General features: G+C 29.0%; 1 long non-coding RNA gene across 1 annotated transcript; it reads right to left on the reverse strand.

The window, feature by feature from the left end:
- Positions 1 to 8181: 8181 nt before the first annotated feature.
- Positions 8182 to 15547, reverse strand: LOC112688783. The gene is made up of 3 exons (XR_003149079.1): positions 15235 to 15547; positions 12190 to 12307; positions 8182 to 8821 (listed from the first exon to the last, which is right to left on the reverse strand). It is a non-coding gene; the product is annotated as an uncharacterized LOC112688783 (long non-coding RNA).
- Positions 15548 to 16644: the final 1097 nt, after the last annotated feature.

Below are 16644 nucleotides of genomic sequence, written 5' to 3' on the forward strand. Positions count from 1 at the left end.
TTTGCATGGCACTTAGGACATAATATAGTCATTCGCCCAATTTGAAGTGCTGTAATATTTAAATAATCAATCTCGGATTGATAATATAGGTACACGCACAATATAGGTACAATTGTTTTTAATTTTTTATGAACTTTTATGAACTTTTTTACTGACAAAAGTGGTACTAAAACCTTCAGCAAAGTGTCGGGTTTCAACCAAAAAAAATTTCAGCCAAATCGGTTCAGTAGTTTTCTCGGTTAACGCGGTCGAAGAAAAACCCTTACAATTTTATATATAGTATAGATTGAAAAATGGGTATAAATACACTGAAACAAATAATAATGTATTCTTACTCTGTATTTATTTTCACCTTCACCGGATTCCCAAGTAGACTTAATATCGCTCTTCTTAAAGTGTGAAGCACACGCTCTGTAACTTTTTTTAAAAACAGTTTTTAATGCATTTTCCCATTTATTTTTTTCCTCTATGTTTTTATGGACCCCTAAAGTTGTTTTTGAAGCTTCATGTGAATATTTCACACAACAATAAGCCATATTGATATAATTTTTTTAAACTTAGTCTTTGGTTTTTAGTCCGTAAGCCCCCCCTCTGCGTACGTCACTGGATATATACTTAAATTATAATATAGTAATATAGTATGTCTACAGTGGGGTTATATATAAAAATAAATAAATAATAAATATTATATATATAATATATATGACGTTTATATATTATAGACATATATATATATATATATTATATAGCCATTGCCAGTGTTTATTACCTTAGATGGCGCATCAGGCTCGTAATTTTAGTCACCATATTATCTATAGCCATAGTCTCGACCGATTTTATAGCGACGACGTAGCGATTACGGTATAGATTAGATATAAATAAAATTATACTTATTAATAATATATATTTAGTCACACTCGTTACTCACGCAGGCACTGTAGAGACGAATCAGTGTAAATAACAATTTTTTTATAAAATTATGAAAAATAAAATACTTATATAGTATAGTAGCATATAATAAACAACTCATTTTTAAAATTAAATTATTTGATATTTTTGGTTAGACTATGTTTCATTGTCTACCCTAACGTGCCGCCACTATTTAATATTGTTATCGTTTAACGTGACTTATATTATTTTACTCTAACATTATAATTTACGAGACCACCTAATCGTATAATGCTATTTGGATACCTATACTAAATTATATAAATATATTATCTATTCATGTTTATTATTATCATTATTATTTTAATATTAATTAGTTATTTTATATATAATACAAATATCAGGATTTTTGAGGGTTAGCTAGTAAGTTTTGTTTGGAGGAGATAAAAACTTTCAGTTTTTTTGTGTTACAAAATTGTGAAAGACAACGCCTTGTAGGTTATTTGCATAGCAGCCTCAAGAATAATGTTTTGCATTAAAATTGCTACAAATTAAAAAATTATTACTAGTGGTGTTGAAGTGATCAGAAAGATGTTGAACTGTTATTTTATTTTTAGGAAGAACGACTTCGATCATTTTGGGAATATTGTTTAATTTTAAGATAAGTGCGCAAGATTGTATGTTTTGTGGAACTTACAATCTTGTGCACTATAGATTATGTTTTGTGAAATTTAATCTATAGTATTGAGTAGATAGTTAAAGATTATATTTATAAGGAAATTAGTAAAATTATAATTGTGGAGGTCAGGCGCGGATCCAGCCTACCTTAACGGGGAGGGGCGGATTATAAATAAGTATACATATTTAGATACCTACTGCTAAATACGAGTATATTATATTATATTATTATTATATATATATATAAATAGTTATAAATGCAATAGTACATAATGCAATTCCTGACAGGGGCGGTTCTAGGATTAGATTTTCGTACGGGCAAACAATATATTTTATGTTTCAAGTTACGTCCCGTTTCACGTAGGCGTGTATCGTACGCATGTAAGTAACATAAATTGTTGTTTATTTTGTTTTCATAGGTAAATTTGTAAATTGTAATTTTGTAAATAATAAGTAATAAATATCTTTTGTTTTCACAGAGAAACCAAATGCTGCTAATATCCGATAAAAAATTTATAACATCCTTATGTACATTTAGAAGTAAGCTGTAAGCTAAATTTAAATCTTAAATTTTCCTAAGCTACAGTTTTTTACTTAACAGTTAACACACATAAAAAATAAAAATATTAATTCAAATTAGATATATATATATATATATATTATTTTTTCTTTAGGTACATATAAAAATAATTTAATATATTATAATGATAAAGTATAATATAAACTATATTTTTACTATATCTGAAATTGTAATCTTCTATGTTTTATTTTTGCAAACATATCAAGAGCAGGAGTTGGGTCTTTTAACAATTTTTCCGAATTCTCTTTATCTATAGATAATAAAGCAAGGTTACTTAACCTAGGATTTTGCATTGTAGCTCTCAAGTAAGTCTTAATACGCCGCATAGTAGAAAAACTTCGTTCAGCACTAGTTGAGGATACAAAAATTACCATAGATAATTCAACTACTTTTCTCAAGTTAGTGAAAGCTTCGCCATAATTACTTATTTGTTGATGTACATCAGACAATGTTGAAGCTTCCAAAAACAAAGATTTCCCAATTAAACACTTTTTTATTTATGAAAGTGTAAATAATAAAAACAAATATATATTTGAATTCCTTAATTCTTTACTTATTTAAACATCACAGTGAACCTTTTAAGGTGAACGTAAAAATGTTGGTACGGGCAGCTACCCACCCTGCCCGTACGCTAGAACCGCCACTGATTCCTGATTATTTATGAATTTATAATGAATACTTTTTTTTGGATGGTAAAGACGACTCACTTGAATCGACTGCAATTCGATTTTTATTTTCCTCAGTTCTTCGATCATCATTTTCCACAGTACTTGCACTAGTTGCACTTTTTTTTAAAAAAAAAATGTGTAATATCGACATTTTTCCTCTTAGACATTATGTTTTTGTTCAATAAACGAATAAAATGAAATAATTACAATATAACAACTTACAACTATAATACAAACGTCACCAATTAAATTAAAAGAACAAATCGCGGTCACTTTTAACGGCGTATTACGAGAAATATAATTTCGATTACTAAGGAAATTATACGTAATACAAGTACGCGTGTATATCTACGGTTGTCAAACTAAAGACTAAAGAATGTCTAATCTAATGTCAACAGTCAACACAACAATTATTACTATTATAAGTACTGCTAGAAATAAACTGATATCTGTATTATAAATATGTATATTTCAAGCAGTCAGGAATAAGGAAGATTTTAATATCTGTAAACAAAATAAACATGGAATCTCATACTATTTTTAGAACAAAACTCTATGAGTCGGTTGGGCTGGCCGGCCGGTGGTTGTCGTCGCTCATACGGTCGCAATAATATTGTTGTTATCGACACTTCATATATTTATGTTATAAAAATAAAAGACGAACATTTGTGACAATAACAATTAACAATACATTAGAATGGTATAACACAAAATAATGTAATTTAATAGTATAACAAATTAGATACAACACATTTTGATACGGCTGACGGGGGGGGGCCTACCATCCCCTCCTGGATCCACGCCTGGTGGAGGTATAGTTTCTGTAAGTCTGTTTAATCTTGATACTTTTAGTCTCTTAAAACGTTAAAACAATAAGCTGCCCATGTTAGATGGTTTAATCAGCCCGGGCCATCATTTCACATGTGTAATTGGCACAACAATACCCATTTTATGATTGTTTTTTTCAAAATATTCAATCAATTCAAATTAATCTTCAATTTTATTTGTATAGATATGTAAACAATCACTTTAAAATAAATGTTAAAAGCTAATGACGATAGTTTTCTAAGTTATTAATATCTAATGTAAAAAAAATAAAGTAGTTATTAATATTTTTTAGTTGTGTACTACTATGTACTAATTATTTTAATATAATTTATTATAAATGTTATTATACATTTTATTAAAGATCATAATTGAATTTATTTTAAAGCTGATGTATGGTTTAAGTTTTTTTTTTTAAATTTTTTGTCATTGGAAAAAAAAAATTCATAACATTAATGAGTCACATAACTTTTGTATATAACTGCAATAGACTATAGAATTTAACTTTACTCAATATATTTAGTTGAATATATTAAATGCTTATTAGATTTAACACGTAAAATATGCGCCAGCACCACAATACTTATACATAAATAATGTAAGTGTATTTTAATATTAATGTTCGTGAGTACAATTATTGCTATTTGCTCATAAATTATCCAATTTTTAACTGCTTACCAATGTAGAATTTTAACTGTAGATATTACTTAAATAGTAAATAGATTATTTTAAAAATAGTTTATAATCATAGGCGTGCGTACGGGGGGCAGGGTGAGCAGCTGCTCCTCCTACGGGCTAAAGTTCTCTTCCAAATACAATTTTAAAAAATCATTATAATATAGTTGTATACCTACAATGTATAAAGAATAATATGTAAACATTGAGTGCGTGGTGCATGGTAATTCTGTAATGTTCAACTTTAAGCAAACCACAAGTGACACCGCGGTGATAATGAGTGTTTACATATATGTGTTTACATGAGTCTATACATATAAAATCCAAATACCACTGACTGACTGATCACTGTATCTCAAAAACTACGCAACGTACGGACTTGAAATTTGGAATATAGGTTCTTCTCATATTTTTACCGTGCAATAAGAAAGGATTTTTCGAAAATCGCGTATTTAAGGGTCGACACTGTTTTGGACTGGATGCATACATTTTTCAATTTTTGGTTACCAAGGAAATATTTGATTTGTTTAATATGTTGATTTTAATAATTTTATTATATAAATTATTAAACTGTATAACAACATAATCGAAGTCATAATTTTAAACAGAAAATTTAAAGGTGAACATGTACTATTACCACGCATCCCAATAACTCCAACAGATAAGCCATTGGAATTCAAACATTTGCAGTTTCCAGTGCTACTCACTTTTTCAATGATCATTAACAAATTATAAGGACAATTAAAACAAGTGTATGGAATGAATTTTGAAAATTCATGATTCTCACATGGATACCTGTGTGGGGCCTACTCACGTGTCAAATTGTGTACACACCACAAAAGGAAAAACAAAAAAATATTGTATAATCCACATACACTTTAATAAATAGCATTTATTTGGAACCTCGAACTGTCAGACTTTTCTCAATAAAATGAATAAATAAAAAAATAATAATCCAAAATAAGAAGGTATAGGTTCAACGGTAATACCCAAAAAGAATTGAATACTCAAAATTTTCTCAACGGACAACGTCAGGTATAACTCACTTATTGATCATCGTTACATCTCAAAACTATATGAACTTGAAATCTGACATGGTGGTCTCTCCTATATACAAAACGTGCAATAAGAAGGGATTTTAAAAAAATATTGGAACCAGCAAATACGGTAATTCAAAGGTATCACCAAAATTACTATACTGATTCATTTGAACTTTCATTTTATTTGTTTTATAACCACCAATAGTTATACCGAACTTGGCTTTAAATAGTGTAAAGTAATAAAACCTATGTCACGGCCAAGAATGTTCCGTGCGAAGCCGGGTAATTAAGCTAGTACTGTATATAGATAGGCGGCAATCAGTATCAGTTATCACTGTGGTTTCAAGATAATTTCATAGACCTTTTTCTATATAAGGTCTATGGATAATTCAGACAAAACCGCGCCAATATATTATACAATCAATTTTTCTGATTTGTTTTTAATTACGTTAACATGACTTTTTCGTTTGTGAATATTTATGCATAAATAATAAATTGTGTTTGTTAAAATGTGAAACATGGTCATAAGAAAATTTTCTTTGGTAAGTTTATTTATTTATTTATTATTATTTAATGGCTCTTATGTCAGGAACATTGTATAATATACATAATAATAAAATATGGTAGGTAGGTAGTAGGTAGGAACCTAATATTATAATAGTTTTGTGAATTATTAAGTTTTTAATTTGTTATTCGAACATTCATTAGTTTTTTTTATTAAATCTTTGAATAGATAAATACAAATTTACATTAGGTACCTACTAAAATACATATATTCTAATAAACTATTTATTTATAGATATAAATGTATCAGATAAAGCAGTTTTTAATAACCCAGATGACTCACCAGACCCAGTGCCTGTTCTAATCATATCAAAATACTTATATACTGGTATATTATTAAATATATCTTATATATTTTTATTCAAATCTAACTTTATTTTATGCAGTTTTATTATTATTTTTAATTTTTTACTAAGTACAAATTTTTAAAAATTAACTATCACCTATACCCATCGCCCATAAGTCTTAATAAAATAGTACCTGATATACATCCCGATGATCCTAAAAATCAGATTGAATTCAGACTAAGACTTTTAAAAGGCCCATTTTAACCTGTAATGGAAATTTTCCCAAGAACCATGTTTAGTGGTGTCAAACATAGTTTTCAAAAATCATAGTACTAACAGTTTACTTGATTAGAGTACAGCCCAAAGGAAGATTTAGCGTTTCGCTTCCCTTTTCGGATGTTTGGCGGATCAATGGGACCTAATGTTGGACAATCAGAATTAGTATATTCTAAAGTCAGATTTAAAAATTGGAAAACCTCTACCTCCAAACTCCAAATTAAGACCAAATTAATTAACCTCCAAATTCAGTGCTCACAAAAAATCCAAAAATCATTTAAATAGTTATTAACAACATTATTAGCAATTTTTTTAAATTCAAAATCTATTGATGAAGTTATAGATGACCAAAGAAAAAATATTAACAGTGTGAATGTGTTAACTCGACAAAAAAATAGGGAGATTATAAGACGATTAATTGATACTACGATTTGTTTAGATATTAGTGGTAAACCATTCAGAGAACATATAGAAAGTAAAAATAATGTTTATAAAGGTTTATTCTTAGATATAATTTACCTTTTTTAAATATGATTCAATTTTTATTGAACATTTAACCAAAAAAATGTAAGCAACCATTACAGAACGATCTAATTTCATCTATTAACCAGGTTCATAGGCGTGCGCACGGGGTATGCAGGGTATGCCGCTGCATAGTCTGCGGCTTCATGTGAGGGGCCCATATTTATTATTAAGTTAAGAAACTTTAAATTTAATTACTACCACAGGAAATTTAAATCAATTAAAGCTTGATAGTAATGATATTTCAATGTTGAAAGAAAAATTTAATGTGAATACTACATTTGAGTCTGAAATTAAGCTCATTACAAATATGTCTGATAGAACTTCTATTAGAGGGTCATCAACTAAAACATTGTAGTATGGCTGAATTGGTTATCAGAAAACGACCGGAAAATAATATTTTCAAACTTCAATAAAGCTTTAACACAATTTGCAACAATACCTGTGACAAGCTGCTCGTGTGAAAGGGACTTTTCCAAATTGTTTATTGTAAAGTCTAAACTTAGAAACACTATGTTACAAGAACGTCTTGATTCACTGATGTTAATATTTATCGAGCAAAAGATGGCATCAGAAATCAATATTGAAGATGTAATAGATGAATTCAAAGCATGTGTGCCGATAAAAAGAAGACTTGAACTTTAGATTTTACGTACTCTCCATAAAATAACAACATTATAAATATGTTAAAATTATTCAAAAGCATTCAATATAGTACATACTTGATCTTAAATAAATAATAAATTATTTTTTAATAAATATAAATCAAATTTCAAACTACTTATTTCTACAGTGCATTGTTTAATATTCTACTGTAAAACTATGTGTGATTTTAGATTCTAAGGGAAGTAAAGAAGCTAAGTAGTATATATGCAAAAACTTAGATTGTAACTTGAATCTCATATGCGTTAAAAGAAAATGCAAATAAATTAAGGGAAGATTAGAAAATTTATTTGTGAGGAGCCCTATATTTCTTATTGCATAACCTGCGAATAAAGTCTGCGCACGCCTATGACCAGGTTATCAAAATACAATTAAAATATGCAATTCTTAATGAAAATGTATCTTTGATAGAAGACAAGACCAATGATATAGACCACCACGAGCAATTGTCCATTGTGATACGTTATTTTAACAAAAATACAAATTGTCCTGTAGAACAATTTATTTATTTAAAACGAATGACATCTATAGATGCACAGAGTATTTTTAGTTAATTACATGATATTATTCAAGAATATAGTATTAAATGAGAAAATATAGTTGTCGTTTATTTTGATGGAGTATAAACTATGTAAGGGTGTACAAACGGTGTTTAGCCAAAATTAAAAGAGAAAAACTTTAACACATTTTTTGTTCATTGCTATGGATGTTGGGGAGCGCGTCCGATGTAGAATGCACAATCCGACATAATATGATGAAAATGAAATAGCCATGATGTCCGACAGTATAACGGTGTATATTATGGTGATAAACATGGGTACTTTCGTGAGTTACGTGAATTAATACAATCGATACACAAAACATAACTGATAAAAATAATGGTTTCTGGTGGACGGTCCATGCCTCCAGATCATGGTTTTCCAGACACGTTTTCACATACACCGACGGACTCGGTGGTGGTGCGTGTCCGACGTCCTCGCGACTGTTCTAGGTCTCCCTCCTATGATGGATCGGAAACCGGGTGTCGTGATGACTGTACGATCTGCAGTCTGGTGACTGATTGGAAAAATAGACGCGGTCGTCGACGGCCGTTGTGATAACGGTCGCCGCGCTGTCCACGTCATGGACATTGCTTGATTCTCGTTCTAGTCGATTCTGTTGGGAGAAACAATCGAACGACGTTTGATTTTTTTTGGAAATATCCAGCTCATTTATAATTTTATTTAAAGCAGCTGCATTAGACATGCATTATTAGAGAATATTGCCAATTCAGTCAACTTAAAATAATAACTTTGAAGCCGGTTTCTACTACACGATGGTCTAGCCGCTATGAAATCATTAGTATGGTCAAAGTAAATTATTCAGCTCTACTTACTACTATTAATGAAATCTCAGAATCCACTAGACAAGCTGATATTCGTGCTAAAGATTTGGGTATTATTTACCAAATGAAAACATTTGAGTTTGTTTTCACATTGAAAATGTTGGTGTCTATATTATTTTCAATATTAAAAGTGCATGTCTGTAAAAATCTGATATTAATTTGTTAACAGTAGTACAGTTAATTGTATCATTGAAAACGACACTGGAAACTATGAAAAATTAAAGAGACCACAGACATTACTAGTTCAGCTCGATTATCTATATTTATTAGATATTTTTTTAGTAATTCAATTAAAGAAGAATTAGTTAAATTAGTCTTATTGCAAGAAACAAAAAAAAAAGGTACTGATATTTGCAAAGCAATTGTAAATATTCTTTCTGAGGCAAATGTGGATTTTTCAAGGATTGTTTCTGTTACTACTGATGGCACACCTAGAATGACTGATAAAGAATTAGGGTTTATTAATTTATTTACTAAATATGTGGGACATCTCCTGCTAGACTTTCGCTGTATTATACATTAGGAGGTATTGTGTGCAAAAAAAATACTTTCAAATCATTTGACGCTGTAATAAATCTCATTACTAAAATATTGAATTTCATTACTCCGCGTGGTTTGAATAAAAGACAATTTTAAAATCTAATAAAATAAGTAAATTCAGTATATAGAGGTTTAGTTATGTTTAATATTGTTCGCTGGCTTAGTTATGGCAAAATTCTTCAAATTTTTATTGAATGCTTTAACGAAATTAAGGTGTTTTTGAATGAGCAAAATCGAATATATGAAGATTTCTGATTTGCAATCAGTGCCGGATCTAGTATATTTTTTACCCGGGGCAAATTATAAAATTAGCGCCCTCTCCCTTTTTTATGCCCACAATTATACTAATGTACCAGTTAAACTCTAAAGAAAAAAATTGAAGAGAATAAAAGAAAAATATATCTATTTGCTAGATTAAAAAAAATGTGTATTAAGTAAAAAACTTTAAATACAAATTATTACAAACTAATACATGAAAATAATCATTATACAATAATCAAACAAATTATCATTAAATTTTGATATTTCTTGTTTTTCTGGCAGAAAAATCGTTAATTATATCATTGTAATCTAAATTTTTGGCAACTTGATTTTCGATTGAATTTGATAATTGTTATATGTCGAAGAAAAATTAACTTATCAGTATTGTTAATCGGGTTTTAACATCATGTGTTGTCTGATTATCATAATTTATAGTTTGTAGATATCCTATTAGCAATAAAATATACTACAATGAGTTGCAGAAAATATATTTAGTAGACAAATAATATCCATGGGGTTTTTGAGTTTTTCCCATTGTTGTTATAACCATAAAGTCAAATGGAAATAGAAATTGTAATTTGTATAATATTTTTATTATAAAATGAATAAAAACTATTAATATATATATACACAACTTATTTTGAAATTTGGCGCCCCCCGACCAAAACTTTCAGGGCAAATGCCCCGGTTCGTCCCCCCCTAAATCCGGCTCTGCTTGCAATGGATAGCCAGATTGATTTTCTTTGCAAATTTCGTCCAGCATTTAAATGAATTGAATATTAAACTACAAAATAATAATAAAATAATTACTAATATGTATGATATGATCCAAGCATTTCAGGTAAATTTAAGAGTATTTAACGGTGACATAATAAAAAAAAAATTCAAATATTTTCCTAACCTTAAAAAGTTTATTTCTGAATTGAAAATTTTAAAAAAAACCTGATATTCACCATCTTATCCAAACATTTTCAAATATTATTGAGACAGCTATTAATGAGTTATCTACACGCTTAACTCAGTTTAAAGAATTCGAAGAAACTGTGTAAATTATTATTTATTCAAACTCATTGTCATTTGAAAAACTTAACTTAAAAGTGTTTGAATGGTTGAATTTAGATGATTTTGAAATGCAACTTGTAGATTTTCAGTCAAGTACTATATTGAATGAAAAAGTTGTTATACTGAAAAATGAATTGGAAAAAATTTAGCATAATGAGGCAATAGGCAAATTGATTAACATAGGGAACAAGATTTTGAAAGTGTGGAATGTCATTCAACAAGATTATTCCATTTTAAAAATAGTAGCGTGAGCTGTTTTGTCTATTTTTTTTTCAACTTATTCATGTGAGTCACTATTTTCAGAAATTATTCTTATAAAATCTGATTTAAGATATCGACTAACTGATGAATGCAGTGCCGCGTGTACTTTATTAAAAGTTACCAGTTATACGCCAAATATCAACGAATTGGCATCAAGCATTCAATAAAAAAAATTACATCAAGAAAATCGTTAACAAAGTAATATTATTATATTATGTAACTAACCTAACATTTTTTATATTAATACATTAATTGTACAATAATTTTTTTCTTACAATATTAAATATAATACATATATAAATTAATATTTTTCATAACACGCTTGAAAAAAAAAAAAGTAATTTTTGGCACATAGCGTTCAAATAATTTGCCACCCCTGCTATATAATATATACATAATTACATTCTGCCCCCATCCCCCCTGCCAGCAAGATCTGCGCACGCTTATGTTTATAATAATTGTAAATTTTTGGCATAGAATTTGAATTTTTTTTAAGTTATCGACCAAAAAAAAATATTTTTAAATGTTCAAATAAATAAGATGTCAGTTTTGGTATGGAATCAGATTGGATTTAGAAATTAGAAGTCCCATAATTTTATTAGTCCAATGGTTATTTTAATAGAGGGGAACAAAAATAAATAGTTGTAAAATACGCCACGGAGGGCTTTGACATTTATCTCCACCAACTCAGTGGCGGATTGAGGGGCAGGCTAAAAGGTTTATAGCCTAGGGTGGCTTTTTTGGGAGGGCGACTTTTTTGTTTTATAGAATTAAGGGTTATTATTGACTTATTAGGTATATTTTTTTTTAGTATATTTTTTTTTATATTTGTTATATAAACACGAATAAAAATAATTTTAAAAAGTTATAACAATATATTAATATGTACATTGTATGATGCGTACCTATAGGCTATAGTAATAATACTTCAATTATTATTACAATTTGAAAATATTTCATTTGTAATAATATAATTACAGTTAGTTACTAGTTATTATTAATAACTTATTAGTACTTATGTATTTATTGGGAACATCCGATTATCCAAGTATAGGTATTTTCATATCTGGCTATTTATATTTCCGTTATATGACTGTATAAGCATTGTTTATTTGTACTGATAATAATGGTATCTGAAATAAAATAATAGATATGAAATATTTTATTTTTAGAAGTTTTCTATTTTAAAGATTTAATATTTAATATAAAAATTTTTTTTTTTGATAAAAAAACTGAATAAAATTCGAAGAGAAGGGTTTAGATCAAATATTGTTGGTTCCTTAGTAGAGTGATAGGGGGGGAGGGGCAGAGTGATTAAGCCTAGGTGCGCCAAAACGCTAAATCCGCCACTGCACAAACTCTGTATACTACAATATAACATATTTCCTCAGTTCATGTAATTATTTAAACTATAATAAAAATGATGAATTTAATATATATATATATATCTGTATATATAAAACAGTAAGCTGATTGACTGCTATCAACGCACAGCTCAAACCATTGGACGGATCTGGCTGATATTTGGCATACAGATAGCTATTATGATGTAGACGTGCGCTAAGAAAGGATTTTTCGAAATTTTGAATTTAAAGGGTTGAAATCGGTTTAATATTTTTTGACCAGGTCGATAATATTAAATAAAACTATTAAAAAATTATTAAAAAACTATTAAAAACTATTTAAAAACTATTAATTTTATTTTTGGTAGTAAATGACGGGTATTGCGTAAATATTAAACAAAAAGATCCCGCAACAGGTGCCAAAACAAATAAGAATGTTAGTTCAAAAAATTATGCATATCGGTTGATGATTAGACGCGATCAGGACTAAGTTATTTTACGATGCATAAGCTTTGTCAACAATTCATGGTCGAAATATATATAAAGATAGATAGCGAACGATTTCGATACTTCGATTTCGATTCAATCAAAAAAAGCTGCGTGCAAAAGATTCTCAAAACAATTGTTAGATATTGGAGATGGGAAAAGTTACTACAGATGAAACGGGATGTATAAAATTACCGAACGATTTCTGCACAATCATTTATTCGCAAGATGCTCTCATTGACCAGATATGTCCCAGTATACACAGACAATACACAAATCACGAGTGGCTGGCAGAAAGAGCAATTTTAATAGCAAAAAATGTGGAGGTCAACGAATTGAATCTCAAGATACAAAATTTGTTACCAGAAAACTTGGTGTCATACAAATTTAGTTACAGTTTGCGATGCTACTGAAGTTGTAAATTATCCAACAGAGTTTTTAAACTCATTGGATTTACTAGGCATGCCACCGCATAATTTACAATTGATCATTACAATTTACCATCGATAAAATACCTCCTTCAGAGTCATTTAAAGTTGTAATACATGCAGATAAAAAACCACCAGAAGAACATAGAGGCAGGTATAATGCACCAACGGCAAATGAAGTTGCTTTAGTGTTAGTAGATCAGCAGTTTGATCGAAGAGACATCATCCTCGAAAACCGAAGTAACTCGCTTCACCGTATCAGTGAGATACATCGAGCATACGACGCACTGCAGTATCCTTTAATGTTTTGTTGGGGGGAGGGATGATGGGTATGTAATCAATATACCACAACGCGATCCAAAAACCAAGTTACCGCTTAAAAAAACTGTCTCTGCATCAAGTTTTCACTAATATAGAATAATGGTCAGATAAGGAGAAGACCACTATTTAGTTAATTATCGTTCTCTTTTCAGTCAATATTTGGTAAATGAATACGCCAAAATTGAAACTGAAAGACTAAATTACATCAAAAACAACCAAGCCAAATTACGTGCAGATAGTTATATTGATTTAAAAGATGCGATTGGACGACGAGACATAGAAGCTAATCAGTTAGGCCAAATGGTTATTCTCCCGTCAACTTTTACTGGTGGACCAAGGTACATGCACGAAAGAACACAAAATGCTATGACCTACGTTAGACATTACGGTCGTCCTGACCTTTTTATTACTTTTACATGTAATCCTCGCTGGGACGAGATAAAAGAGCTCTTACTTCCCGGTCAAAGATCATATGATCGACATGATATAATTGCAAGAGTGTTTCGGTTAAAAGTCAAAAAGACCATGAACTTATTGACAAAAGGTAAAATATTCGGAGAAGTGAAATGCTATATGTATTCAACAGAATACCAAACAGTAGAGAGGTTCAGGTAGTTGTAAGCTATAACTTATCGAATAGGTTATGATAATAACTAAATTAATATGTATAAAATATTATTTCAAAAATCTTAATTAATTTAAATTTCAATAGATTTAACAAAATTTAATCTTGGCACGTTACATACATTTATATACTTAAACCCGGCAACGACGGGTAATTCAGCTAGTTATATATATAATTTATATTTACATTAGCAAATCTAAAGCAAAATATCAATTTTTCTGGATTTTTGATCAAAATAAGAAGTTGATGGGGATCTATCCTTTATATCTACCTCGTTCTTAATGAAAAAGTCGATGGAAGTGTTCATTACACTGAAAATATATTTTAGTGTTAATGTAACAGCTATGAGTGCATCTCAAATTAACCAATATATTATAAACAATAAGCGAATCCTTATATGAAATAGCTTAAGAAGTAATACACTAATACGTATTTTTTATTCAGTTCAGTGCTCGTTGACGTGGCACAAATGTTCTATATAATAAGTCCATGAGGGACTAATAAATACTATTAATTATAATACTATATATCTAAATACCATGCATATGATGTGAATTTCTCGAACTTGACTTAACATTTAACAAGTTAACGATAGTGTCAAGTCGCATATGAAAAATCGCTTGCATACGAATTGCGTGAGGCTTTGTCTAAATGACTACACGAGAAATATGAAAATGGCCAATTAACTCGTTTCGATTTTAATAAAAAGTTATCGTTCAATTTTTCATCATTCATATAATTTTTTAAATCTAAATTTAAATTTTTAATATAATTATAATAATAAATTAATATAATTGAATTGCATCTAATCGTATCTAATTGCATAACAACGATAAAAAACAATATTTGCAACCTACCTTGGTATGCTATTGACAGTCTTAAATCTGTATAAAATGGGAAATAAAATGATATTTTTATTTTGAAACGCAAATCGTGTAGTTGTTTAGAAAATCAGGGACGCAATTAATATGGAAAAGTAATTTCAGGACGCAATTCGTGTGCACCAGAAAAATCTATGAGTAATACCATATGGTAAGCTTGTTTACTACCATGATGATAATAAGCACGAAATACCTTAAGACTCGGTAGACTCACTGTTTTTAAACAAATAAAATTATCTAATATCAGTAAATTTTTTCAGATCGATTATTATTAATAACAATGAACACATTTTTCATCAACACTTGTCACTAACGAATAATATAATGAACAAAGATTATTATTTATAACTAAAAATATGCAACATGGTACTTACACATAATTAAAAATGTAAATATATATTAACATTAGTTTACATACAAATTGTGTTACGACTAAACGACAGTTTATTGCTCATAAAAAACGGGGATTTAAAATTTTAAAAAATTATAATATATGTATAATATGTTAAAAAATACCACCATAATTTTCCATACTAAATTTAAGCATAGATCTAAGATTTTTTACATTTTTCAATTGCGCGAAAAATAAACATACATGTTCAAATTCATTTTTAGGCGAATTTGAAGATTTAAAATCTTTACCCCAAGTAGCTACATATCCTCACACTTATTTTACTCAGATTATTTTAAATTATTTTTAAAAAATTACATGAAATATATTTTATTGTTATAAAACATAATAAGTGAACAACTGAAGACGTTTTACATGTCTATAACTATTCACAGTATTTAATATTATTATATTGTATTTAATAACTTGTCATAAAATGAGGAATTATCATTTTTATGGTCCAATTGTGAAATGAGTAGTTGTAATAAATAGTCCGTATTTTATTCAATATATTATCATTCATCATACATTGATCGCTTTTGTGCTTAAAAAAATAATTATAATACAGACCATGTACATTGATTCGATTAAACATTTTTAACAAAAGAATCATAATTAGTTGGAAAATAAACAGAAACATTTGTTTTTATTTAAACACTTAATTATAATAATAAAGTACATTATATTGAATTAAATATTATTTTAAATCGTCCCACCACTAAATTAAGGTCCAGGGACGCTCTATCCAACTTCCCCCGCTTCTTCGCACGTCGCTCATATTATAAATAATAATCCGTCTTGCTGCCTCGGACCGCGAATCCGTGGACACCAATTTCACCGCCGCCACCTCCGATTACTCATCATTGTCGTCTGTTACGCCACAGCACTGATCACTGGCTCACTCTTCGATCTCTGGTTTCTAAAGTCGGTCGTCTCACTGCTGTTCACGGTGAATAAAAAGAAAAAAAAACTCAAATATAACCAAAGACAAACAG

This window comes from Sipha flava, unplaced genomic scaffold (assembly GCF_003268045.1).
Source record: "Sipha flava isolate LNK unplaced genomic scaffold, YSA_version1 403_pilon_pilon, whole genome shotgun sequence".
Lineage (NCBI taxonomy): Eukaryota > Metazoa > Arthropoda > Insecta > Hemiptera > Aphididae > Sipha > Sipha flava.